Source organism: Mastomys coucha, unplaced genomic scaffold (genome assembly GCF_008632895.1).
Source record: "Mastomys coucha isolate ucsf_1 unplaced genomic scaffold, UCSF_Mcou_1 pScaffold14, whole genome shotgun sequence".
Taxonomy (NCBI): Eukaryota; Metazoa; Chordata; class Mammalia; order Rodentia; family Muridae; genus Mastomys; species Mastomys coucha.
In genome coordinates, this window is record NW_022196896.1 from 92,481,845 (window position 1) to 92,506,951 (window position 25,107).

At 36.8% G+C, this 25,107-nt stretch overlaps 1 protein-coding gene and 1 pseudogene across 11 annotated transcripts in view; both read left to right on the forward strand.

Annotated features, from left to right (window-relative positions):
- Positions 1 to 25,107, forward strand: part of Map2 (microtubule associated protein 2) — a 264,189-nt gene that overhangs the window by 107,368 nt on the left and 131,714 nt on the right. The window contains exon 1 of one of the 11 annotated variants that reach the window (XM_031367773.1): positions 13,814 to 13,862. The exons of the other annotated variants lie outside the window; for them this stretch is intronic. The gene's annotated coding sequence lies outside the window, so the exon portion shown is untranslated. Of the gene's footprint in view, positions 1 to 13,813; positions 13,863 to 25,107 lie in introns of those variants that run through there. 11 annotated transcript variants of the gene reach the window in all.
- On the forward strand, positions 17,676 to 17,811 carry LOC116089668 (annotated as a pseudogene).

The window sequence follows — 25,107 nt, forward strand, 5'->3', positions numbered from 1 at the left end:
TGTTTCCTCTTTAAGCGCTTCTAGCTCTTTACCTGTGTTCTCCTGTATTTCTTTGAGGGTGCTATTTACATCTTTCTTAGTGTCCTGTATCATCATCATGATAAGTGATTTTAGATCTGAATCTTGCGTTTCCGGTGTGGTGGTGTGTCCAGGACTTGCTATGGTGGGAGAATTGGTTTCTGATGATGGCAAGTGACCTTGTTTTGTGTTGTTTATTTTCTTACACTTGCCCCCTGCCATCAAAATGCCATCAATTACTGTTTTCTGCATTATTGGAAGTGTAATGAAGTCCATCATTAGCTTCTGTCTGAGAAGGATGACATGGCAGTTTGTAATATTGCAATACCAAGTGCACAGGCATATGTAGTCATCCTTTGAAATACGTAGCACAGCACCTCCACCTCGCTTCATCACAACTTCACATTTATCCGGAGTCATGCAGCGAAACAGATGACAGGCATTCTTCGGCTATGACACACTGGTTTCTGGGTTTTATGTCAATTTTCTGAACATTAAATTCATCACTCTTGTTTTGTTGAGTAAGACTTGAAGAACGTGCTGGAAGCCCGATGATATAAATCAGCAAAGCTGCTGAAGTTACAGCGGGAATTTACTCAGAACCCTTTGATCTTTCATGTGGGTCCCTACATACGGAATGAATGCTAGCATAGCCCAAAACTTTCTCCATCTCTCCTCTAGACATTAGTTTTAACTTGTCTCTCACCTACCTTATTATATGAATCGCTTGCAAAGTATTTACGAGAGGTAATATACAGGCAAAATCATAAAAACCACAGTACTCTTCAACTAAGAAAATGGCCAACACCAAATCTGCATATGCAATAAATTTGTGCTTCTGTTGATGCTCAGTAAGTCAGTCAAGGTTGCCTCTGCTTGACTGTGGCCCTGGAGAGGCGATTTTTACCTTAGTGACCCGTGACTACGATCTCTTATATAATATGTTTGGTAAAGATACCAAATATCCAACAGTGATGGTGTTATTATTATTTAATACTTATCAGTAAGTCTATGAATAGCTGAAGAGAAAGGAAACCAGGCTCGTATTGATCAGCAATAGTTGGTTTGTAAGATATGCTAGATGGCTGGATCTCAGACAGTTGAAGGAAATAGCAAGCAATGTATGCAAGATTATCACTGATGGCATCTTTGTCATGAATTGGGCTCATTAGAATTACCCTATGGCTTTTTTTCAGACCATTAATAGTACTTGACCTATTTGTAAATCAGCCCATAAATACTAACCAGATGGTCGCTATTATGTCTCCTAGCATTTTTTTTTTTTGATATTGCACTATACAATGATGTATGTGCTAATACAATTACATTAGTAGTGTCTTTGCCCTCGGATCCCTTGGACTTGGAAACAAAACTCCTGTTCATACAGAAGGCATGCACAATGGATGAATGCATCTGTAGGCAGTATCTATGATACATTATCGAGAAGACCATATAAATTCTATTTTACGAAGATTAAGAAATATTATTCATTAACATTTCATCAAGTATAGTCCTCCTATAAAAATATTAGACTTTTTTCTCTCTTTTTTTTTTGTTTGCTCTATGCAACATTATTTTATTAGATGTTTTCTTTATTTACAATATCTCATTTCCCAGGATCCCCTCAAAAAAATAAAATAAAATAAAATAAAATAAAATAACAAAAACTAAAACAAACCACTGTTCCCTTCCCCCTCCCCCTCCTTACCACCCCACCCTAGACTTTTTTCTTAATCATGCTTAATTAACTTTGTTCTGAGTTTCCCTAGGTATCAATTCATTCAGGCTACATTTATAAACTTGTATGTATTTCTTTCAGTGAGTCATTATTATTTAAAACTGAATGTATTTTAGTTTTCAGATTTAAGATTTGATATAGGAGATAGGAAGAAAAGAGACATGAAGAAAAGGTGGTAAAGCTTCTCCCATCTTCATTTTCATTCCGATTATTTAAATGGGCATTTTGAACACAGACTTGCTGCAGTTTAACACACAATTAGGATAGGGAGCAGAGTGGGGTGAAATCTGTGCTTAACATAAATCTCTCAAGCCTTAATTATTCAACATTACTATTAATTGATATTAATCTGTGGGAAGGGTATCCATGTTTGTATAGATGTACTCATTTTTAAACTACAGTTCTGTAAGGGAAGTATTTTTGTTCCTTATGTTCTTCACAGATCTAAAGAGACTACACAACTGTCTATTAGTCCTAAAGCCAGGATTCCCATTCAAGCTTGTACAATTCCACAACCTGGGTATTTTCACAATATCAATATAATTCAGTTTGTTTTCCTTTCCTTTTACTTAAAAAATTAATTTAGAGATCATGATATAGAATAGGGTGATTTTGACAGATTTTCCAAAAAACTACTTGATAATTTAGCCCAGTAGTTCTCAATCTGTGAGTTGTGACCCCTTTGGGGGTCAAACTACCCTTTTACATGGGGGTCTCCCGATAGGAAAACACAGAGATGTACATTATAGTTCAGAACAGTAGCAAAATTACACTTATGAAGTAGCAACAAAAGCAACTTTATGGTGTAGGTCACCTCATTATGAGGAACTGTATTAAAGGCTTTCAGCATTAGGAAGATTGAGAACCACTGCTGTAGTCATATACATTAGAATAAAATCATAATATATGTCAGCTATGGATATGACAAAAATTAATGATAATGAAGAATGTAAAATTCTTATCCGCCTTTAATAAACTAAGAAAGCTGCATCTTCTATTTGATTATAGATACAAATATATTGCATGTATTGACTTTATGATTTATTATAGAGTTTGTAACTGTTCTTTGAATTCATTCAATGCTAATGCTAAACTAGTATGGCCATTAAAATATTTAACAATATTTGGCATCTCTCTTGGTATTTTAGAGTTGTTCCAATTTTCTTTAGATGTTCATACATGTATGTTATAATTTTAAGGACACCTAGGATGACAAACTGTTCTCTTGTTCTCCAGGCAGAAAGCATGTTATTGAAAGTTTGATTTTGAATCACAAGATCATATGAGATCAAGTATGAGTTTGTGGTTGGTAAAATGGTGCACAGGGTAACATCACTTGCCATACAAAGTATGAGCTGAGCGGGAATATGCAGCATGCTTTTGCAATCCCAGCCCTCCTACATTGAGACAGGAAGCAGAGAGGAGAAACTCTCAGAGATTTCTCCCGTGAGAGGCTGGAGTAGGCAATACAGCAGACACAAGACAAGCTCAGCTTCAACAAGGTATAGGAGAACTGCCTCTCCATATGTACCATATACATATGCATGTGCACACACACACACACACACACACACACACACACCACACACACACCTTACCTACCTGATACACAAACATCCATACACAACTGCACACATTTCAAAGCAAAAACTATAATTGCTTTGAACATTATATAATAAATATACAAGCCCTCTCTCCCTAGGAACTTTTAAATACTGTTGTATTTCCTTAACAACAACAACAAAAAGCAGCAGATTATTATTTTTTCTTCCTTTCTGTACTTTCTTCTTACTTCTTCCTTTTTTGGTCTTTCCTCTAGCAATATTCACTACAGATCTGGGGCCAAGCCTTTAACATATGGCATGTAAGGGCATTCAAGATGTAAATCCCATCACAATCAGTCAGTGTCTAGATTGCATAGGCTTTGTTAATCTCGTGTATTCTGAGCATTTCACTGCCCATTCAACTGTCAGAACACAAACAAGGAGAAGGGAAGTGGATGAAATGGAATCCAAATTATTTTTGACACACTTAAAAGAAAAAGACCATGGATAAATTTTAGAGAATTTTAGCTATAGGCTGATGGTAGAAGTTTTCCTTTCTGGGTGGGTGGGTGGAAATCTGGCAACCCTTAGGTTATTTCACACATTTAAATTAGGTTATTTATGCTCTACCAATTACTGAAGGTAGTTGTGAGTTTCCTATAATGTGCAGAATCTTAATTTACACTTTACCATCTGTCTGTGTCTTAAGGTTTTAAGAGATTTTGCTTCGTAGTATCCTTATGTAAATGCAACGCATCTTTGGAAAGACATCGACTTTGTGACATGCAGCCAATATGCACCGTATGGTCTCTAACTTAGATGCAAGTCCTAGGAAATTCAAGAGAGGGGGAAATTATTATTTTTAAATGATTCTTTCTTTTATTTTCATAGTACAGAGCTTTGGATACATGTTAACCAGTTGACCAGAATAAAAAAAAATATCTGGAAAGAGTGCAGTTGGAGGTATTGGATAATTACATGCCATGTATTGGATTAGCCGGAGTACTTGCTTGAAATATGAATTAATCATGGCTACCAGATATAGCATATGACTAGGAAGTCAAGTTCAGACTCATTGTTGACTATAAAAACCTACTGTAACATTTTGCTATTGTTAGAATGCACCTCACTCAGGATATATTTTTTTAATTTCATCCATTTGCCTGTAAATTTCATGATACCATTTTTTTAACAGTGGAGTAAAAATTTCCCATTATGTGAATGTACCACATTTTCTATATCTGTTCTTCCATTGAGGGTCATCTAGATTGTTTCCAATTTCTAGTTGTTATGAATGAATCTGCAGTGAACATGGTTGAATAATTGTTCTTGTGGTAGGATAGAGAGTCTTTAGTATATACCGAAGAGTGGTATATCTGCTTCTTGTGGTAGATCCATTCTAGTTGTTGAAGGAACTGCCCTAGTGATTTCCATAGTACCTGTGCAAACTTGTCTTCCTTCCAGTGATAGAGAAGTGTTTCCACTTGCTCCCCATCCTACCCAGAATGAGCTGTCCCTTGTAATATTGATCTTAGCCAATCTGACAAGTGTAAAATGGAATATCAAAATAGTTTTGATTTTTATTTTCCTAATGGCTAAGGATGTTGAGTATTTCTTTAAGTTTTTCTCAGCTGTTTGTGTTTCCTCTATTGAGAAGTCTCTGTTTAAGTCTCTACCTCATATTTAAATTTGACTATTTAGTATTTGGATATCTAATTTCTTGATTTCTTTATACATATTGGATATTAGACCTCTGTTGGTTGTGGAGTTGGTAAAACTATCATTCTGGATGCTGACTCCAATTGACTGTGTTCTTTGCCTTACAGAAGCTTCTCAGTTTCATGAGGTCCTATTTATTAATTGTTGACCTTAGTGCCTGTGTTATCAATGTTCTGTTCAGAATGTTGTCTCCTGTGCCAATGCACGCAAGGATGTTTCCCACTTTCTCTTCTATCAGGCTCACCCTGCCTGATTTTATGTTGAGGTCTTTGATCCAGTTGGACTTGAGTCTTGTGTAGGATGATAGGTATGGATATATTTACATTGTTCTACAGGTAGACATCCCATTTAATGAGCACCATTTATTTAAAAAGGTCTCTTTTTCCAGTGTGTATTTCTGGGTTCTTTATCAAAAGTTAAATGTCCATAGGTGTGTGGATTAATGCCTATGTCTTCAATTGATGCCATTGATCAACATGTCTGTTTTTATGCCAATACAATGCAGGATTTGCTATGTGTATTTTTAATTCTACAAAAAAAAATCAAATGATTATATTGTTATGTTTTATATATATTTTACAGATAGAGATAAAATTTTACTTCATTGAGTTAAATAAAATGGATTTCCACTGACTAGCCCTTACTGCCCATATGACTTTGTCCATCTCTTGTATAGCCATATCAAAAAATAATATTTTTTGGCTACTGAGATGGCTCAGTGGGTAAAGTTCCTTTTTTCATAGCTACTTGGTAGGTTTCCTACATGAAGGTAGAAGGAAAGGGCTGACTCTCAAAAGTAACCTTGTGGTAAGCCTTTCTAAGGCCTCTCTACTGGGAAACAAATCATTCAGTTTTGGTAGGAAAATGGGGAGTCCCACAAACCTTACATTTATTATTTGAGTTTAGTAAACTCATAATTAAGAGTGGTTAAGATGCGAGGTGGTCTTCCTAGGTGAGTATGGTATGGGTTTACTGTCTTTGACCTAGTTTTCAAAAGATGCCCTCGCCCCTGTCTGTATTTTTTCTTGAATTATTATTATTATTTTTTTTTGTAAATCATGTTTGCAAACATAAAACTTTTTCAGCTGTCATAGAAACAACACACATGCAAATTATCTGCAGTCTATCAGTTCACAATGCAATCAGTTGTTCAATGGTGCCATTACAGACCTGTGTACATATCTTTTTTTCCTTTATTTCTATGTTTTTAGAATTATGGCTCTTTTGTACAAATTGTGTTCTTGTGTTCTATGCCTCATGGTGGCAAGATGGATGCTATGCCTTTGAGTATTAAACTATATTCCTGGATAGAAATAAAAGAAGCAAGAGTATTTTGTTAACCTGAGGTCCATCATTTACCTACCCTTCAACAAACTCGTAATGGAAACAATGATAGAGATGGTAGATAGTGTTTTCCTAGAGCTTAGAATAGGCACTATCCCTTTCCTGTATTTTTTCCTGTTTCTGTTTAAGTAGCAAAAAAAAAGGTAGTAGTAGTAGTAGTGGTAGTAGTAGTAGCAGTAGTAGTAGTAGTAGTAGTAGTAGTAGTAGTAGTAGTAGTAATAGAAGAAGAAGGACAAGGAGGAGGAAGAGGAGGAGGAGGAGGAGGAGAAGAAGAAGAAGAAGGAGAAGGAGAAGGAGAAGAAGGAGAAGGAGAAGGAGAAGGAGAAGGAGAAGGAGAAGGAGAGGGAGAGGGAGAGGGAAAGGGAAAGGGAGAGGGAAAGGGAGAGGGAGAATGAGAAGAAGAAGCCCTTGTGCACTGGATTAGTTATACATAAAGTTTCAAATTTAGCAGTTGACTGGAAAATATTATAATCTTAGGCCTTGCTGACTTGTATCCTGCCAAATTGAACCCATCCGTTAATCAATCAACTGCTCATTAAAATCTTCTGTAGAACCCATCATTATTCCTGGAAACCAATCTGAACTACATCTAAGGGATGGTTAGAAATGTGCAAATTATTGATACCTCCTGTTCCTTTGACCTTTGAAGAGAGCAATTCAAATTTAGATCTGTCAGAAAACATCTTGTAACATATCGTTTCCTCCCTCAGCTGCTCCTATGTATATTGCTGTCTGTTATCTTCCTGTTAACACACACAGCTTGGATGCTCCTTCTAGTTATGATGGGACTATGAGGAATAGGGCAGCTGAGAGCTATTTTACAAGAAGATTCAGCAACCACTTTGTGGTAATGGATATTGAAGTCTGGCACATCCGTTCCAGTTTCTGCCTTGTTAGACATTGTAAACGCAGCTCCAGTTTGCTTAGCTTCACATTATGGCCCTCCGGGAAGTGCAGGTTCTTGCATCTTTTCAACTGATGCTGAACCAGGTTCAGCTGATCTAAACTTTGCTGGCTGTTGGTTTGCACACCGAAGGCTACCTGGATACATTTTAATAAAAAAATGTGATTTTATGTTGCTTCGAAGATGAATTATTACCGATTCATTATAACAGAAAGCCCCAATTGATTCAGTTTGTAGACCATCCCAGGATCTTTCAAAGGATAATATTCTATAGCTTAGAAGAAGGAAGCAAACATTTTGCTCATCCCATTTTGTAAGTTCTGGTGGCAGCTTAATTAATTGGTTGTGAATTAGTACTTCAGCTGGTTTCACATTGGAAATATAATGTAGTCCCTGTCTAAGTAAGATATTATATAAAATTTTATATTTGAAAATATTCTCCTGGTTTATCCTTTCTGACCATCAAGAGTATTCAAAATGTTGAACCTGAAGCCTAGGAGGTTTCTCAGTTGATAGAGTGTGTGCTTCACATGCAGGACCCGAGCTTATCCCCAGCACCATGGAAAGGCTGGGGCTGGTAGCAGACACCTGTTATCTCCAGGCCCAGGAGGAAGTATAGACAAGGGATCCCTGAAGCCCAGTGAGCTCCAGGTCCAGTGGGAGGCTTTGTCTCCAAAAATAAGATGGAAAGATCAAGGAAGACACCTGATGTCAACCTCTAACGCGTTGCACTGCACACATGCACACATACTCACAACATGCACAAACATGTGTCTACAGTTTACTCATAGCACAGAATTTGTTGAAACTCTTCACAATATGTTTTTTATGAAAAATGAATGTTCAGGTAGTGACTATGTTCATGATTTTGGAAAAGAAATATGCCTAACTTTATAATGTAATATTTATCCTGAAATTTAGTTTCACATGTCTTGGGTGTTGTGTTACATGTGTGTTATTTGATCACATTAGACAACTTGATTATAATCCTTAAAGAAACCAAAAGTTTGTTTATTTCTTCATACACACACACACACACACACACACACACACACACACAGAGTTGGCTTCTCTAATTCCTAAGGGTATTGTTTTCTATGAACTTAAAATAATACTTGTGAAATACTTGCTCCACTTGTGAACTAACTTCCTGGGTCATGATTATTCACATCACAGCCAGAATTAACCAGATGTAGCTGGATCCCCACGAAATACTGTGAGCTACTTTTCAAAAATAAAGGAAATTAGACATCGCCTTCGACTAGAACTACAACATTTGTGCAGTCAGAAGACCCAAGACTAGCACTGGACTTGCCATGGGTTAAATCTTCCTGCTCATTCTAGTTTGTAGAATGTATCTTCCCTCTGTTTAGTATAATTCAACTACAAAAAGTCTTACAGGTTAGTCCAATTTACTTCTTCCAAAGCTAAACTGTGTATCTAATCTGCTTTAGAGGTTTACTATAGGAGATGTTTCCAGTCACATTGAAGGCACCTTATTATCTTCTTATATTCTTCTTCTTATCATAGTCATTTCATTTTTCTTATTGTCTTATATATGCCAACTTTTACTTTTAACTGAGATATAAAATTATAATGGTTGTACATATTTGAGGGTAGCATATAATATTTTTGATATTTGGATATTTGATATTTTGATATTTGGATATATTAGCATCCAATAAAATCTAATAAGAAGATAAATTCGGTTAGTGCTGTCAGACCCCAACCCCAAAGAGAAAAAGGACAAATTGATGGCATTTCTTCTCCCTAAGGCTTTATTCTCAGCAATTATATTCATCAGTTTCTGCTATTAATTTCCATTTCATAGCTTCTAAAGATAGCATGGAAATACATTATCTTTTCATGGCAAAGTTTTATGCTACATTACTTATTCTATAACGCTCATTCCATCTCCTTGGCAAAGTTGGATTCATAACTACTTAAAAGTGATTTTGTTTTTAAAAAATGTTCCTGTGCAGAATCACCCAAACTCTGAAACATACTCATAATCCCAAATGCAGGAGACTAAAGCAAGACGATTTTGAGTTCAAGACCAACCTGGGCAATATATGAGATATTGCCTAGAATGATGGATTATAGATGGTTGACAGATAGGAATTATTTTGATAACTTAATTATATGCAGAAGTAATGTGTGTGGAACATATATTACCTGTTCTGTGGAGTTTTCAATGTTCTGGATTTTACTTAAATCACCATTACAGAGTAGAGAGTTTCAGTCTACGAAAAAATCTATGGTTTTAACCAGTTTTTATGCACACAAAAACTTTTTCGTCTTGAGGATAGAAATCATCTCTTTTCTAGGGAAACCAGACAGTAGTGCTGCAAACTAAGCAAGAGGAGTGCCTGCTGAGAGTTCACGGGCATGCTGTTATTTTTGGATACATCATACTATGTTTTCATCATAATGAAGAAGAAGGAGAAATTTATTAAGTAGGGGCTACTTACCTCCCCTAAAGCTCTACCAGTAGCAAACATCACAGCCCCATTATAGATTTAAGATTCATAGCTGAGCATCACTCGGGAGCCATACTGCTAGAATAATTGGATGCTTTACAGTGAGTAAATAAATTGTTGATACAATGAGTTATATCTGTCTTGGAACCTTGGGGCAGAAAGTTCATGTCCCAAAAATGGTTTGGGTGCATGCCTTTTGAGAGCAAATATTCTAATATTTTACCAATTGTGAATTTGGGGCAAGGACTTTTATACATAAAAACATTTATAATAAAACAGGATTCAATCCCAGCAACACCTAGTCTCATTTACCTTGGAGTGGTTAAGCTCTTGCTTGTTGTCTCTGAAGATGACTCCTGGCCTGTTTGGGATTTTGCTGAAGATGACTTCCTGCAATCATGCACAGACTTCTATTTTAAACAATAAGGTGTAGAGCCTGACTTAACACAGTGCCAGGAGCCTAGCATATTTAACCAGTGCTGGAATGTAGCTTCAATACTGAGGTCTAGAATCAAGAAAGCAATGTGGTATCTCTAACTCTTCTTATACTTGCACTCCCCTGTCGTCATTTCCTATATAATTTCTTCTTTTAAGTTCTGTTATGTGTGTGACAACAAAGACATGTTTAAGAAATTAAGTTAGTTTTGGGAAATTTTAAGAACCCAGCAAACATTCTTTGAGAGTACCCACTATTTGAATTTTCACACAAAATGCTTGACAGGCAGTGCATTCACATTAAAGTATCAATGACTGCTTTGAGTGTTGTTGCTGTGGGTAAAACCACCATTTAATATCAATGGTAAACTTAATAAATAGCAACATTATTGAGCAGTGCTAAAGTTCAATAGGGGATTTCATGTCTATTTTTCCTTGTTGCTATTAATTCATAGCTGCCTCTCTCTCTCAATCCCTAATCCACAGTTACCCCTTAGTGAGATAAGTGACGGCATTACAACTGCCTAAGGATGAAGATTATATGGAAAGCAGAAGGGTCTTATAGTACACATAGGTTTTAGGCAATCTGTCTCATAAAGGAGGCATGGTTAAAAAAAAAAAAAAAAAAAGGAAAACAGCCCTGGTTTGTAGGGGTAGCTAGTCTTGATTCATAAAACCTCCTGCGTGGCCAATTGCAAGCTGCTCATCAATCATACAGTTGGGAAGCCATGCGTGTATTTGGTCTTGGAAGTGGATAGGAAACACTCCAAAAATAGAGATCACCCAGCAGGGGAATGTGCCCAAAGCCTGAGCTTCTGAATTTCTCTTTCCCAATGGAAACTACAAAGAACAAAGAAATTGACAGAAATGTACAGTCCATCTTCAGATAATAAATTATATACACAACTTACTTCAATGAACATCTGAACATTTACAGTCAAATACCCTTGTTTTCAGGTTCTAAGGGTTTTTTTTTTCTGTAAATTACATCATTTTCAGATCCCTTTCCTTCTTTCATACCCTCTCATATTCTCCTTTTTCTCTTTATAATTCATGCCCTATTTATTTAATTGTACTCACATATATATTTATGTATATTCATATAGTCCTAAGTATATCCTCACCATTCTGTATAAAGCTACTTGCATGTGTCTTCTCAGGGCTGACCATTTGGTGTTGTATAACCAGTTGGTGTGCCTTTCCTTCAAGAAGACTTCTTAGCATTCTTTAGTTGCCTATAGTTCTTTCTGTAGGGTTGAGGCATCTTTGGTGAGCATCCCTGAGCCCTGTTCACTTAGCATGTCTGTTGTTGCTGTCTTTGATCAGCTCATGTTTACCCATTTGTATTGGTGAGAATTTGTGGGTTTGTATGTTGGCATTCCTAGGGAGACACAACCTCATATGAAACTCCCTCATCTGCTCCCTTAACAAAGAAACTTTTCTTGGCAACAAAGGAGACCATTATGGAAAAAACCACAACTAATTAAAATATTCTCAGGGTTTGTAAGGAAATAACTAGAAAATGGCAGAGAGGGAGGGGAGTTCTAAATGCCTGTAACAATCCGAGTTATCTTCGTTTTGTGATCTTATGTCAGTTTTTTGCTTGTCTGTCTTACGCATTTCTATGTTGCTCCTAGAATTCAAACATGAAGTTTCATTTTGTAGAATTAATGTGCTAGACACGGATTTCCTTCAATTTTTAAAAGAAAATGTGTGAGAAATGAAAATTCATTTTTAAAATGAATGTGTGAGAGCCAGGGAGACACCCCCTAAAGATCAAGGCATTTAACACTCAGTAATACAAAACTGACAACCGAACTTTGATCTCCAGAACCCACATAAAGGTGGAAGAAGAGAATGTAATATATCCAGTCGTCTTCGGAATCTGCACATGTTTGCCAACAACACACACCACACACAACAACAACAAGAGAGAAAATAATTTTAAGGGCAAGTATCCTTTGAAAACCAAGGCAAACATTTTCTGAGTTTATTCACGTTTTAGCATGTTTGGAAGTTACTATGAGGTAGCAGTCTCCACAGTCTCATCCACTTATGAGGCTCAAGTGAAAATATTGCTTGAGTCCCGCAGCTGGAAGACAGGCTATAGAAGAGAGCAAGAACCAGTTTCTAAGGAAGAAACCATCGTAGGCTGAATCTGCTAGGTTCAGAGTGGGAAATATTTTAGTGAGGGTAGAAAGCCGGGCATTTTGCTTTCTAGAAAATTCTGGGAGGATGAAAATTCTTGAATAGATTTCTTCATCGATCTTTGTGGTTGGGCTAGAGGTAAGGTTAACTAATGCTAAGAACATATAGGCCCACACAAAAATGTTCAGCAATGAAGATGCTTTTCTACATTATGTTAGATGTTTGATAAGATAGAATCAAAATTAACAACTTCATTTCTTAATAAGCTGACTTTTTTTTTAACTTATCCACTCAGTTACTTATTGAGCTTAGAAAGAATTCAAGGTCTAGTGCTTTAAAAATAAAAATGTAATTGTCTATGTTTCTTTTGACTGCATAAATAATTTTGAAATATGTAAGCTGTTCTGAAAACCATAGTATAGTATAAAAACCTCAAATAAACAATCCTACTAATAGAAAGGCTGAGATAGGAGAAGCATGATTTCAAGACCATTATGTGGTACACAACAAGACACTGTCACATACAAACAAGCAGAAAAAAAAAATGACATCTGACAATTAGTTTGTGGTCTGATTTGAACACATTGTGAGAAAGTAGTCCCCTGTGGGCAAGCCAGGAAACACAAGTAATACAAATGCTCTACTCAAGTTGGGAAATTGCACTCTTCCACTCCCATCTTTCACACAGGATTAATTATGAAACATGGCCTTGTTCTCCACTTCTGCGGTATGTAGCTGACATGGCCCTTGTCCTTGTGCTAGTCACTGTATTCTAGTTGTCCTATTCAGGGTACTAGCTCTGGGCAAGGGAGGATTTATGCTTGAGTGTATTGGAAGAACACCTTCAGCTTTTCTTTGAAGATTTGCGGTTCTCCTATTTGTTTTCTTGTGATAGGCAAATTCATTTTTCTGAGTTTTAACTTCATCATCTGTGATCAATAGCAATTTCTTAATTAGTAGAGAAGCCTCATAAAGTGCTTAGCATGATTCCTGGTACACAGAAGTTCTCCTACTCTCCTCTCTACTGCTTAGAAAGAGAGACAGAAATCCAAGATGGTGCCAAATTCAGTCTGATGCACCTCTACTCATCTTTGTGAACATGTACATGGACACTTGCATTTATACACAGGCATCATGGCCTGGTTTATTTATAAGTGCTTCAGTATCAGAATTATATAACATTTGGATCAGTAAAGGAGTGGTCAGAAACTTTTATTGAGGTCCCACAGGTAAAGAAATAGTTATCTTTTAATTCTCCTAGTTTAATATACTGTTCTTTTGAACCACTAAAAATGATTTAACACTATTAAGAAGTAACACCCAATCATCATTTGGAAATCTGAGGTTCCCTCATTTACTGGTAATTAAAAAGACATTTTTGTAGAATCTACTTAGATTCGTGTGAAATTTTGAATTCTATGGTTTCTGATTCTATCTGTGAGCTCAGACAATAGATTGTTGGCATCATCTGGTTAGCTCATAATGAGAACATCCTGGCTGCATGATGAAGACCAAAAACTTGAGAGCTACATGTGAGTCTAATGGCAAATGATACTTGTCTTGCCTGTCTCATAAGAGGAGCAGATGATGAAATATTTTCACAAGCAGTAGGCAACTTCAGGGAAATTATTTTCTTTGTGGTGAAGCCTTTCCTGCTTAGTTTATAGACTGTGAGCACACCATGATGGAGCCTCTGTCAGCACTCCCATCCAATAGAGCTACAGTCCTACTACCTTCTGGAAAGTCTGGAAGGCTCACCTAAGCCCTCCCGAGTAGGTTTCACGCCAAAACTATACCTGTCATTTTGAAATCAGTTTAGATACCCAAAAGGTACTAGGGAAAGAATGGACCATGTTGTCTTAGGATCAATACCTTCATTAAGTAACCAGATGTGGAATAATATAGAAATGAAAGCTGAAAGCATGACACAAGGCTAGACAGAATGTGGACACAGGGAGGAGCTCACATGTAGCCTCATATGTGTTTTCATAGCTCATGTGAGAAACTCACTGAGGAGCTTAAAACATTGAGCTTGAAAGAATTTACTTTGTGATTCTAGTGATTTTTAACACATAACCTCATGCATACCAAGCACATTCTCTACTGCTACCCACAATTCTAGTCTTGAATTCTGAACATTTTTACATATTACTGTTTGCTCTTTGGAATCCGGACATCTTTTGCTTATAGCTTATGGTATAGAATAGTTGATAAAATAATGCAGTGATGTTCATGATAACTAAATTCACTTATTTTAACTTAGCAACTTATTTTAACCTAGCAACATGTTAATGTCATCTTTCTCTTACCTCTACGTTCAAGAGCACACAATTCTCATTCTCTCTCTCTCTCTCTTCCTCTCTCTCTCTCTCTCTCTCTCTCTCTCTCTCTCTCTCTCTCTCTCTCTCTCTCTCCTCTCTCTCTCTCTCTCTCTCGTGCACGTGCGCGCGCACACACACACAAAGAAGTGCTCACACTACAATTTTATTTGGAACCATTTGTAGGAAGACAGTCACAGGCATCAAGATACTTCAACTTTAAGCAACCTTTATTTTTTTTTCATTGTAATAAGGCTGTATTTCAATGACCCTCACATCACCAAAGCATTTTACCTCCATCGTAGCTAAGCTGAGAGTTGACAGTTCTACTGCACCAAGAAATGAATTGTAGGCTCGATTTTTGGATACAGACTTCCTGCTATGGTCAAAGCCATTTGACTTGAGTGAGTGACTTCATTCTCAGCCCACGGAGAACAGGTTACATTCATTTAAGAAATGGTGTAGGTATTAAGATGATCTATCCATAAAGTCATTCACCAACTGTTTCAATGAACAATGGTTCTGCTTGGAGGGTGGCACAGATATTAGTTGAGGATAATAATTTGGTTCATTAGCTGTGATAATTTGGAAAAACATTCATCTCAGAGAAAGAGTAACTTATAAAGTCCTCTTCTTCAAACTTGATACAAGAGTTACAAATGCCAAGCAAAGCATTCAGTCTCATTTTGTTGTTCTCTTACAAGCCACCTCCCTAGTTAAATGTCTGTTTCTTTTGGGTATATAAATACTTTTGAAATATATAAGCTGTTCTGAAAACCATAGTATAGTGTAAAAACATGAAATAAACAATACTACTAATAGAGAGGCTGAGATAGGAGAAGCAAGATTTCAAGACCCTTATGAGCAATCTTTATTTTTAAAGGCTATGACCACCACATTACATCATTTTCAGAAGTATAAATTAACATTTAGTCAATAATGTCACCTATTAAATAACTCATATTTAATTTTCTTCAGTTTCTGAAAAAATATAATTTAGTGCTATTCTAAAAGGGATCCAAAAATTAAATCAAACTTGCTATGTTTCTTTAGTGTCCCTTTATTTATCAGAGAACCTCTAACTTTTACAGGCAATATACTGATAGTCCCAGAACTCCTGAGTGTCTTATATCATGCCATATACTATGGAACTTCTTGTTTATATTTGACAGGGAGAAATTCTAGCTGTTCTCAAGAACCTCTTATCTGCTAATTGTTTAAAGTATCTTCCCACCTCTACCTCATATGAGTTCCCTATTATACTGTGGAATATAATGGACACTTAAATTTTTTGGTTCTCTACTTTGAACTTTTGTCCCTTTCATAAATGATATTTTGAAACCAAGACTGGAACATTATGGCTTTTAAAAAAATTAAGTCATTAGATGACATGCCATTCGGTCAGTTTCTTGTGTTGTCAGAGAAGCCTTCAGCTTATTTGGAACAATACTATCTCCTACATAAGCCTCTCTATCTTGAAAATAAGTAGCAGACACAGGGCAGATATGGCAGGGAGAGGAGCAATAAACTGGTTTTCTCAGGAACAAAGTGAATCCTTGTCTCAGAGCTGCATATCAGTAAATAGAAATGACAAATGATTGTGGACCAAATTTTGACCTTCTCTTGTTAATTTAGTGCCTCATATTGGAAAGACCAACCTTTTATGTTGTGGTCAGAATGCAACCTCTTTGAAAGACAGAACTTCTATCTGATGAATGATGAATAGCAAATGTTTTACCTCTGGATTTTCCCTTCTTACATTAGTTTTGTAGGACCCTTAAAATATGTGATTTTGAGAATTTAATGTTTACTTTAATTTTTGTTATGGGTATAGTCCCCTTTTCACAATGAAGATGCTCATGTCATGACATCTTTGAAGTGTTTGCATGTGTGTTATTCACACTCGTGCACACATGCACACATAAGCACAAGCAAATACTTTATATTATGCTTTCTGTAATTTAACAGCAAATAAAACCCTACCTCCTGTCTAAAATTTCATTTCTAATTCGTACTATAAATATCACTTGTTTTAACTTCCAGGATCTCCTGAATGTGCTGCATAATTTTCTACTCTCTAATTAAAACTCCCTTTTAATATTCCCCCTGTAACCATAGGTAATGGAGAATTGGACAAGAAAGAAAAGAGCAAACAAGTGCTGCTTAGCATTTCATTAATTCCAGGGAAGCAAAGCAAAGTAGTACAGATGTCTAGGAATCAGAAGATCTTTTCAGTATGCCAGGAGTTAAGCTTTCTTTATTTATTTTTTCCTCCATGATGATGGCAAAAGTTGGGTGAGACTAGAACAGGGAGGAGACACACACAGAGAACCAATGGGCTTAATAAAGGGCCTGTTTTCATATGAAGCCCTGCTCTAAATGAAAAGGATCAAAGAAATTGTAGTTGGGTAACCTGTGTATGGTTGGCCTTCATTTTTCTATTTTCTTTTGGTGTCAAATTCAGACCAGAGAGAAGGTATCCAATGCCTCTTGTATGCCCCAGCATACTGAGCTAGGCAGGGAAGGTGTTTGAGTTTGGTAGAGTGCTGTTTCAGGAACTTCTCATTTTCTAACACAGTGCAGAAAGGCTGCGTTCAAAATAATTCAGTAGGCACAGAAAATGTCTAGGCTCACAGAAAAACTCAGATCATATGGTCAAAGTCAAGTAGCTGTTAATTTACTCATGGTTTACTCTAGGAAAAAAAAATATCTCATTTGCATATCAATTTGCCCACCTTAAAATATGGAGACTAAAATTCAACCTTCTGTATATGATCATATTAATAATTTATTTAGTACACTTTAAATATTACTTAGCATTCAACAAGCTCCTTTTATTATATATTTATCCTAAATAGAAATGTTAAAAATTCCTAATCAAAGTTTAAAAAATTTAGAGCATGTCAGCCAACAAATGAGTGCATCCAAGACCCCATCATTAGACTGTTTTCAACTTTATCTTGCTATATTATTTAAATCCCTTTTTTATAGGCATAATGTATTTATTAAAAGATTTTCATGTCTCTGTTACCCACTTCACCAAATCAACATAAGACACACAGAGGATACTTTAAGAGGCTAACACAGAAGGGTAAAGGAACTCTCCATAAACCCAGAGAGGAAAACTACACCTCCTCTTTGGATCCTGTCTTGATTCACAGATGAAAAAAAAAAGACAGACAGAGGTGGTAGCAGTGGCTAGCCCTGCTTCTGAGGGTTGGAGGTACAGGAAGTCCAATGGGAAGACAGCACAGCACTGACGGAATCACAGTTCTCTCTTCCAAGTCTATACAAGATAGTTACTTCTAGAGCTATAGATGAATGACCATGTCCACAAACACAGATTCAGAGTTCCCAAATACTGTATTATACTGTGGGAGTGGTTACATGCACTTTCTGTCAGTTACAGAATTACAGTATTTCTACAATATTTTTACAGGGTGACACATAGGTAGGTGGTCACAGCAAGTGGGGAAAACTCTGCTATAGTTTTTAGATGTTGTCTGACTACATTGTTAGCTTTTGGACTGGTGGAAGTTAATGGTTTGTTAAGAGCACACTTTTAGATTTTGATGGTCACAGTGGTGTTAGGTTAGATGCAGATGTGGGTAATGGATGGCTTTCAAAGGGATTAAAATAGTCCTAAATGAGTTAGCGTCAGTCTACAACATATTAACTCTTCATCCTCTTGCTGTTCAGTCATTTGGCCTTGTAGAAGCTTTTAACATGAGTGTAATTGTCCCTCTTTTTCTGCTATCTCCCTTCTTATTTTTTCCTTCTGAGAAATTTAATTAACAGTAGTACTTGTCTTCAAGTGGTTCACTCTGGTTGCAAGGACCATTATTTAGACAAGAACACATCATATTGCAAGACACAGTGGCTATCCGAACCTGAGGAAATCCAGGGATTCCTTGATTATCCTTTAGTTATGAAGGATGAGCAGATGCTCTGCAAACTAAGACAGTTGATATAGATTTTTCAAAGTGGAAATTATTCCAAGAACCATCAAATAACTCACCTTAGTAACTGAAATGTTTTCCAGAGGTAATGCTTTAACTCTAAAGCAAAGCATGAGCATGCACATAATACTGGACATTGTAGTTTGGAGTGGGGCCTAAGACCCAAGACTCTAATCAACATACTTTTACTTATCCTGGGCATTTGTAATTTACAGTGATAGAACATCACTTACCTTTTCATCTGAAACATGGGAGTCTCAAAAGGACCCACAACTGGATGTATGTGCCTTGAGTTTAGGAGAACAGGATCCAGAGTGATTCTAGATCATGCTGGACACCAGAACTCAGAAGAATGTTTTACTTGATTCCTATGTATCCCTAACCATAGAACAGATGAAATATTTTGAGAGTTTTGTCTTTTAATTAAACAGTAAATCATAAATGATAATTGTTTACAACCCTAGAAAATTAAGGTTGAGTGTTTAACAGATTGTTTTAGACATTAAATTGGTCCGTAGCTGCCAGATTAATCATATTATGCATATTACTGATAAGAGTTTATCTATCCTCAGACATATCAGCATACTGACTGATATCTTAGCCATTAGCATCTGCAAGATCTTTAACCATTTCTTGCTATGGTAAACATGTAGATTACGTGTAGAATATCTGAGAGTGGAATATAGTTTTAAAAAGCACATATGCTGACTTCATATTAAGTAAATTTCATCTACCTGTCTCCGGATTTCCTCATCTATAACATAAATGTAACAGTAGTAGCCAGATCACAGGGTTGTTGCAAGGATTAACTGAATTATTTTTTTTAATGGCTCCAAATTGCCTTGTAGCTGGTTCTTATAGAGCACTTTGTAAAAAGTTTCACAGTATTCTTCATAGAGAATCATTGCAAACCACTCTCTTTTATAAGTCATTGAAATCCAGTTAAGAATTAAAGAAGGCCGTCTCCATCTCACCCCTAAATAGTTCTCAAGCCCTTAGTGAAGTACTCTGGTCTCTTTAAGAGGAAATTAAACACTGTGCTGGAATTTTCCCTCACTGGAGTTATCCTTAACTTGATCAAATCTAACCTATATCAGCATTCATCTGAATATCTCACCTTGGGCACCAGGGCTTTGCTGTCTTCCCATCCCCCATGGAAGGTTGTATTCCTCCATTTTGATAAAACTATGAAGGATCAACTTTCGTTGCACATTCATCTTCATAATTTTGCATTTGAATGAATAAATGTTTCTGTGACTACTTGTTCATAGTAGGAGGCTAAAGACACTGAGTGATAAAACTGACAGGAGTGGATGGAGAGAGTGGAGATTTTATGAACTATAATCATAGGTTCTTTTATAAGTACTCTGACCTTTCTCCACTGTCACCGTGAAATGAAGGTCAGGCTTATCTTCAAATATCCTGGTTGGTAGTATCTGCCTCTCCTAGAGATTATCTATTATTACTGATTGCAGTTAATAATTTAAAGGTGGTAAGGAAAGAACAATGTGTAGAAGAATAAGTAGAAGCTATGAAAGTGCTATAACCTTTCAAAATAAATCTCTAATTTTATGAGAACCTTCAGCTGAAGAATATATTGAGAGAACTCACTACCTCTTTTTATAGAAATTCATACTCACATGTAATGTGATGCCCGGACATGGGATTTGAAACCCCTGAAAGTTTCCCATAGGAGCCAGACATCTTTATATTTGTTTGAAGAAAGACCTTACCCAGTATACTTTGTTTTTCAACTGTATTCCATGAACTGGTGGCACCAGAATTACCTGATCGTTAAAAACTACATCCAACTGGTGAGCCTTTTCTGGACTCCTGAATGAAATCCCATAGAGCTGAGCCCCAGACTCTGGTTTTCGTGCATCTCTGTAGAGTCAGACCAAAAGATGATGTGAGCCGTGTCTAGAGTTCGCCCTCTCTCGTTAGGTGTTGCTGGGGATGCATGCCAGGGCCTTCTTTATAGCCTTGCTGTTGTTTTGAACTACAGCTGCAAAGGGGTGAGTGTCTTATAGTCCACATGTTTTTGCGTCATGCTCATAGACATATGAAACTCTGTTTTGCTTTTTTTTCTTTTTCATAATGTCTTTTTTTTATCTCTGATCATAGTTTCCTTGCTCCTCCTTCAACAGACAGAGCCTCATTGCTCATGTTGGTGTGAATCCTTCCTCGAAGCCAATGTCACTGTGTTTATACCTTCCTGCATCAATGCTTGTAACAGTTGCTGGTCTACAGGACTCCTTCAATCCTCTTTGAGTTGTCAGGGCTGCTTGCTGTGGGCCCTTCAGTTGTCTGTAGCTCATGCCAAAATACACATCATAATCTGCTTTAGGCAGACTCGCCACTTGCTGGTTCCCTGTGAAGGCTTTGTGCCTATTCTCACTTTGCAATCTCTTTATAAATCTGGATTTGAAAACATTCTCAGTGATGGAATTTTCAAGCTAACTGGGTAACAAGTATTCAAGGAAACAACAATTCAGTGAGAAATGCCCTTAAGTTATGGAGTGAATTGTGTCTGGGTTGCCTTCAGTTATGTTTCCCAAACCATGACTTCGGAGTCTTTAAAAATATTCTCATGCACTTTTATTTTATTCACATTTGGCATGCAGTTACACTACTTTGCTCTCTGGAGCCATTAGCAATTTGCCAATTAACCTAAGTTACTAAGAAATTATGATAGACAGTCACAAATCTTTCTTTACCAGTAAAAACATGTACCTTTTGCTAGAAGACACTATTTCACAATGAAATATGCACTCAATTCAAAGCTCACTGTGATATATCCTGAAGTATTGGTTTCAGGGACTCGAGTGAAAATATGTGATTGAACCAACTCTTATCTAGTACAGGGATCAGGAAAGAAAGTCACTTTAAGCAAGTGTGTGTGTCTCTGTATTTTTCATTCTACCTGTGTTAGAAATTTATTCACTTGTACCCCCAAGCCATAGGCATACTGAGGGTAATATTCTTTCTTTCCAAAATAATCCTCTTGGTAGGACTAAATTAATTTATGCTGTTGATGAGACAAAACCAAACCCATTAGCATATGATCAATATATGTGAGTCTAAAGTAGAGGACTAACCATCCACATAAAATATCCTCTGTCAGGACTTGCTGAATCTAGCAAATTCTAGACAAATGATGGTGACAGGTGTTTGGCAAATATTGATGCTGTACAAGATTTATAAAGCTGTGTTGAAGGAAGCATGCAACTCAAATTTAACTTAGAACAGTGTCTGTTGAAAAGACCCAGCTGGGCATCCAGAAATGCCAGCCACTGAATATGATCTTTCAGGTGGCTCAGCCTGTTTCACCTGTCAGGCTGCTAGCTGGTTTATAAATGAAGCTCTGTGTGCTTGCTGAGCATCTGCCCATCCAGTTCTTCTCTACAGACCTCATTTACTCTTGCTTTACTTTCTGATCTGAAGGCTTGAACGCTACTAACAGATCCCATCCTTGTTCATTCACTTTGTCAAGTGATACTCAGTGTAGGATGTAGTACTTCTGGGCTGTTTTAACATCTTACACACACACACACACACACACACACACACACACTTGAATTTTTCTGTTATTTCCTTTAATTCCCCCCTTTAACTGAATATCATGCCAGTTTCTCAACATTTTCATTTGTGCCTTGTTTGTACAATTCAGGTTTTATTTTCATTTTTAAAAATATAAATTATTTTTGACAATTTCATATCTACATGTAATTTATCTCTCTGAAATTTTACTTTCTGTAGATGTATTTGTTCTGTGTATGCACACACATATATATTCAACATGGGTGATGTATGCAGTTGTGCGTGAGCATCCGTGCACATGTGTGTATAGGGCCTAAATCTGATGTCTGGTGCTTTCCTTGTTTTCCACTTTAATTACATGGACAGACTCTCACTGAACCTGGAGGCTGCTTGTACCAGCTGGTCTAACTAGCTGACTTGCCCCAGTGGTCCCCATTTTTGCTTCTGAGTGCTGAGATTACAGGAGGCAACCATGCTTGCCAGGTTTTTACTTGTGTACTTGTGTTGAGAATCAAACTTCAGTCCTTATTCTTGAGCAGCGAGCATCATATCCACAAAGCTCTCCCTGGAGCCTCCCCATGCACTTCTCTCCCTTTGTAAAAATATTGACATGTATTAGTTTCCAACTGTATGTTTGTATACTATATGTGTGCCCATGGCTTGTGGAGGACAGAGGAAGAGGGAATTGGATGCCCGAGGACTGGGGTTATAGATAGAGCCATCATGTGGGTCCTGGGACTCAAACCAGTCCTCTGGAAAAGCTGCCAGTGCTCTTAACCACTGAGCTATATATCCAGCCCTGATCATGCATTTCTTGATTTAGGCTTCACATACACTTCTCATGGGCTAATCAACAAATCATGCAACCATTGAATAGCTCCAAGATGAGAAGATTATGAATGGTTTTTGTACTCTAGAAAACCAGATCATTGGTGCATCTTGAGCTTTCTTATATGTACTCATAGGTCTTTCATACTTTAGTAGGAAGTATCTTTAGCCTGGACATGTGTTTCCTTCCCCCTTTCTCTTGATTTCCTTGGGTTCTATCTTAAAGACAATGTAAACTCAATACTTAAGAACAATGGCTACATTTATACATTTTTGCACAATTTTCATTATTTTTTCCCTATATCAACATCCCCAAAGCACAATTTAATTACTGCATACTAATTTTAAAAGCATCTATCAGATATTATAGAAAAAGAAAATGATCGAATTATATGATGTTTGCTCTCAACTAGTAGGAAACTCTATACCCATGTGCTGGCTAGTTTTAGATAAATTTTATACAAGCTAAAGTCACCTGGAAAGAAGGAACATTGTTGAGAAAACCTCCATCAGATTGGCTTGTAGGCAAGTTGGTAGTCCATTTTCTTGATGGATGATGGAAGTGAGAGGGCCTAACCCATTCTGGGCAGTGCTACCCTCAGGCTGGTAGCCCAGGGTGTTAGAAGAAAGACAGATGAGCAAGCCACAAAGAGCAAGCCAGTAAGCAGCAGCAACATTTCTCTGTGACAGTGGTTCTCAGCCTATGTGTCAAAACCCCTTTGGCAAACCTTTATCTCCCAAACTATTTACATTATGATTAATAACAGTAGCAAAATTACAGTTGTGAAGTAGCAATGGAAATAATTTTATGGATGAGGGTTATCACAACCTGAGGAACTGCATTAAAGGGTCACAGACTTAGGAGGGTTGAGAATGCTATATGGCCTCTGTATAAGTTCCTATACCCTGAGTTCCTTTGATGATTAAGACTACAAGATTCAATATGAAGTCAACATTTTCTTCCCCATGTTGATTTTGGTTATGATGTTTTATCACAGTGTTAGAAACATTAACTAGGACAACCTGTAACTTACTCTCATGCATTTAAAATATTATTCATTAAGTAAATGTATATGTTATTAGAAACCATGATATATGTGTAGGGTACTAATTAACTTCTCAACAAATAATGTATGATCTCTGTGGAATTTTTTTTTCTTTTGCGTGATGCTTGGGCTTACGTCACACCAATGAGAGACATGCTTGCGATTAATAAACTACACTTGGACTCCGTATTTAAGCCTTTTTAGAATAGCCTGTTCACTTTGAAGTCAAAGATGACCTCATTCAGAAGGAATGGTGCTAGATGACCTCCCAGGGAATGCTTCCTCTTCAGTTGTGTGTACTCAGTAGGGAAGGTGTGGCAAGGATTCAGAAGACTAAAGAATTTTCTTCAAAGCTGAGAAAGCAGTAAACAACATAGTCCTCTAGTGGTTTTCAAAAGGAAAGTTACTATTTGATCTTGTACCATGTGACTTTGTAGCAAATGAGTATATACCACCATCCACTCTTCTGGTAAACTGCAATGACTCATGGGTAGAGACATTGATAAGTAGATAGATAGATAGATAGATAGATAGATAGATAGATAGATAGATAGATAGATAGATAGAGACAGACAGACAGACAGGCAGACAGGAAATTTTGAAACTAAAGGAGGTAGAACATGTAAAAAATGTACAAGTTATCTTGAGTACTTCTTAATACTGTTTGGTTAGAGTAATCCATTGGTATCCCCATTGCAGGCCAAGTCTGAACAATAACCTCAGTGAAGTTCCATGATGGCCCTAGGCAACCTCAGCATCAGTTGGGTCATTGCTCCTTTGTAAACAAACTGTTTTTCATGCATGCTTCATGAGAGTTTAGTAGAGATACTCAATATTCTGCCTTCAAGTGGCTCCTAGTGAATTAGATGCGTAAAAACCAATTCAGTAAACAGTACAAGTGACCTTTAGGTGGGCTTCTTCTCCTTAGAGCGTGTTCAAGGCTTGTGTTATATAAAACATATCAAACCTTCGGTATATTTTTGTTAAAAATAACTACTCCTTTATTTATATTTGGCACTCTTTTATTACCTATAATCTTTATACTGCTCATGAGCTCTCCTAGGTAAGATTATATAACTGCTATTT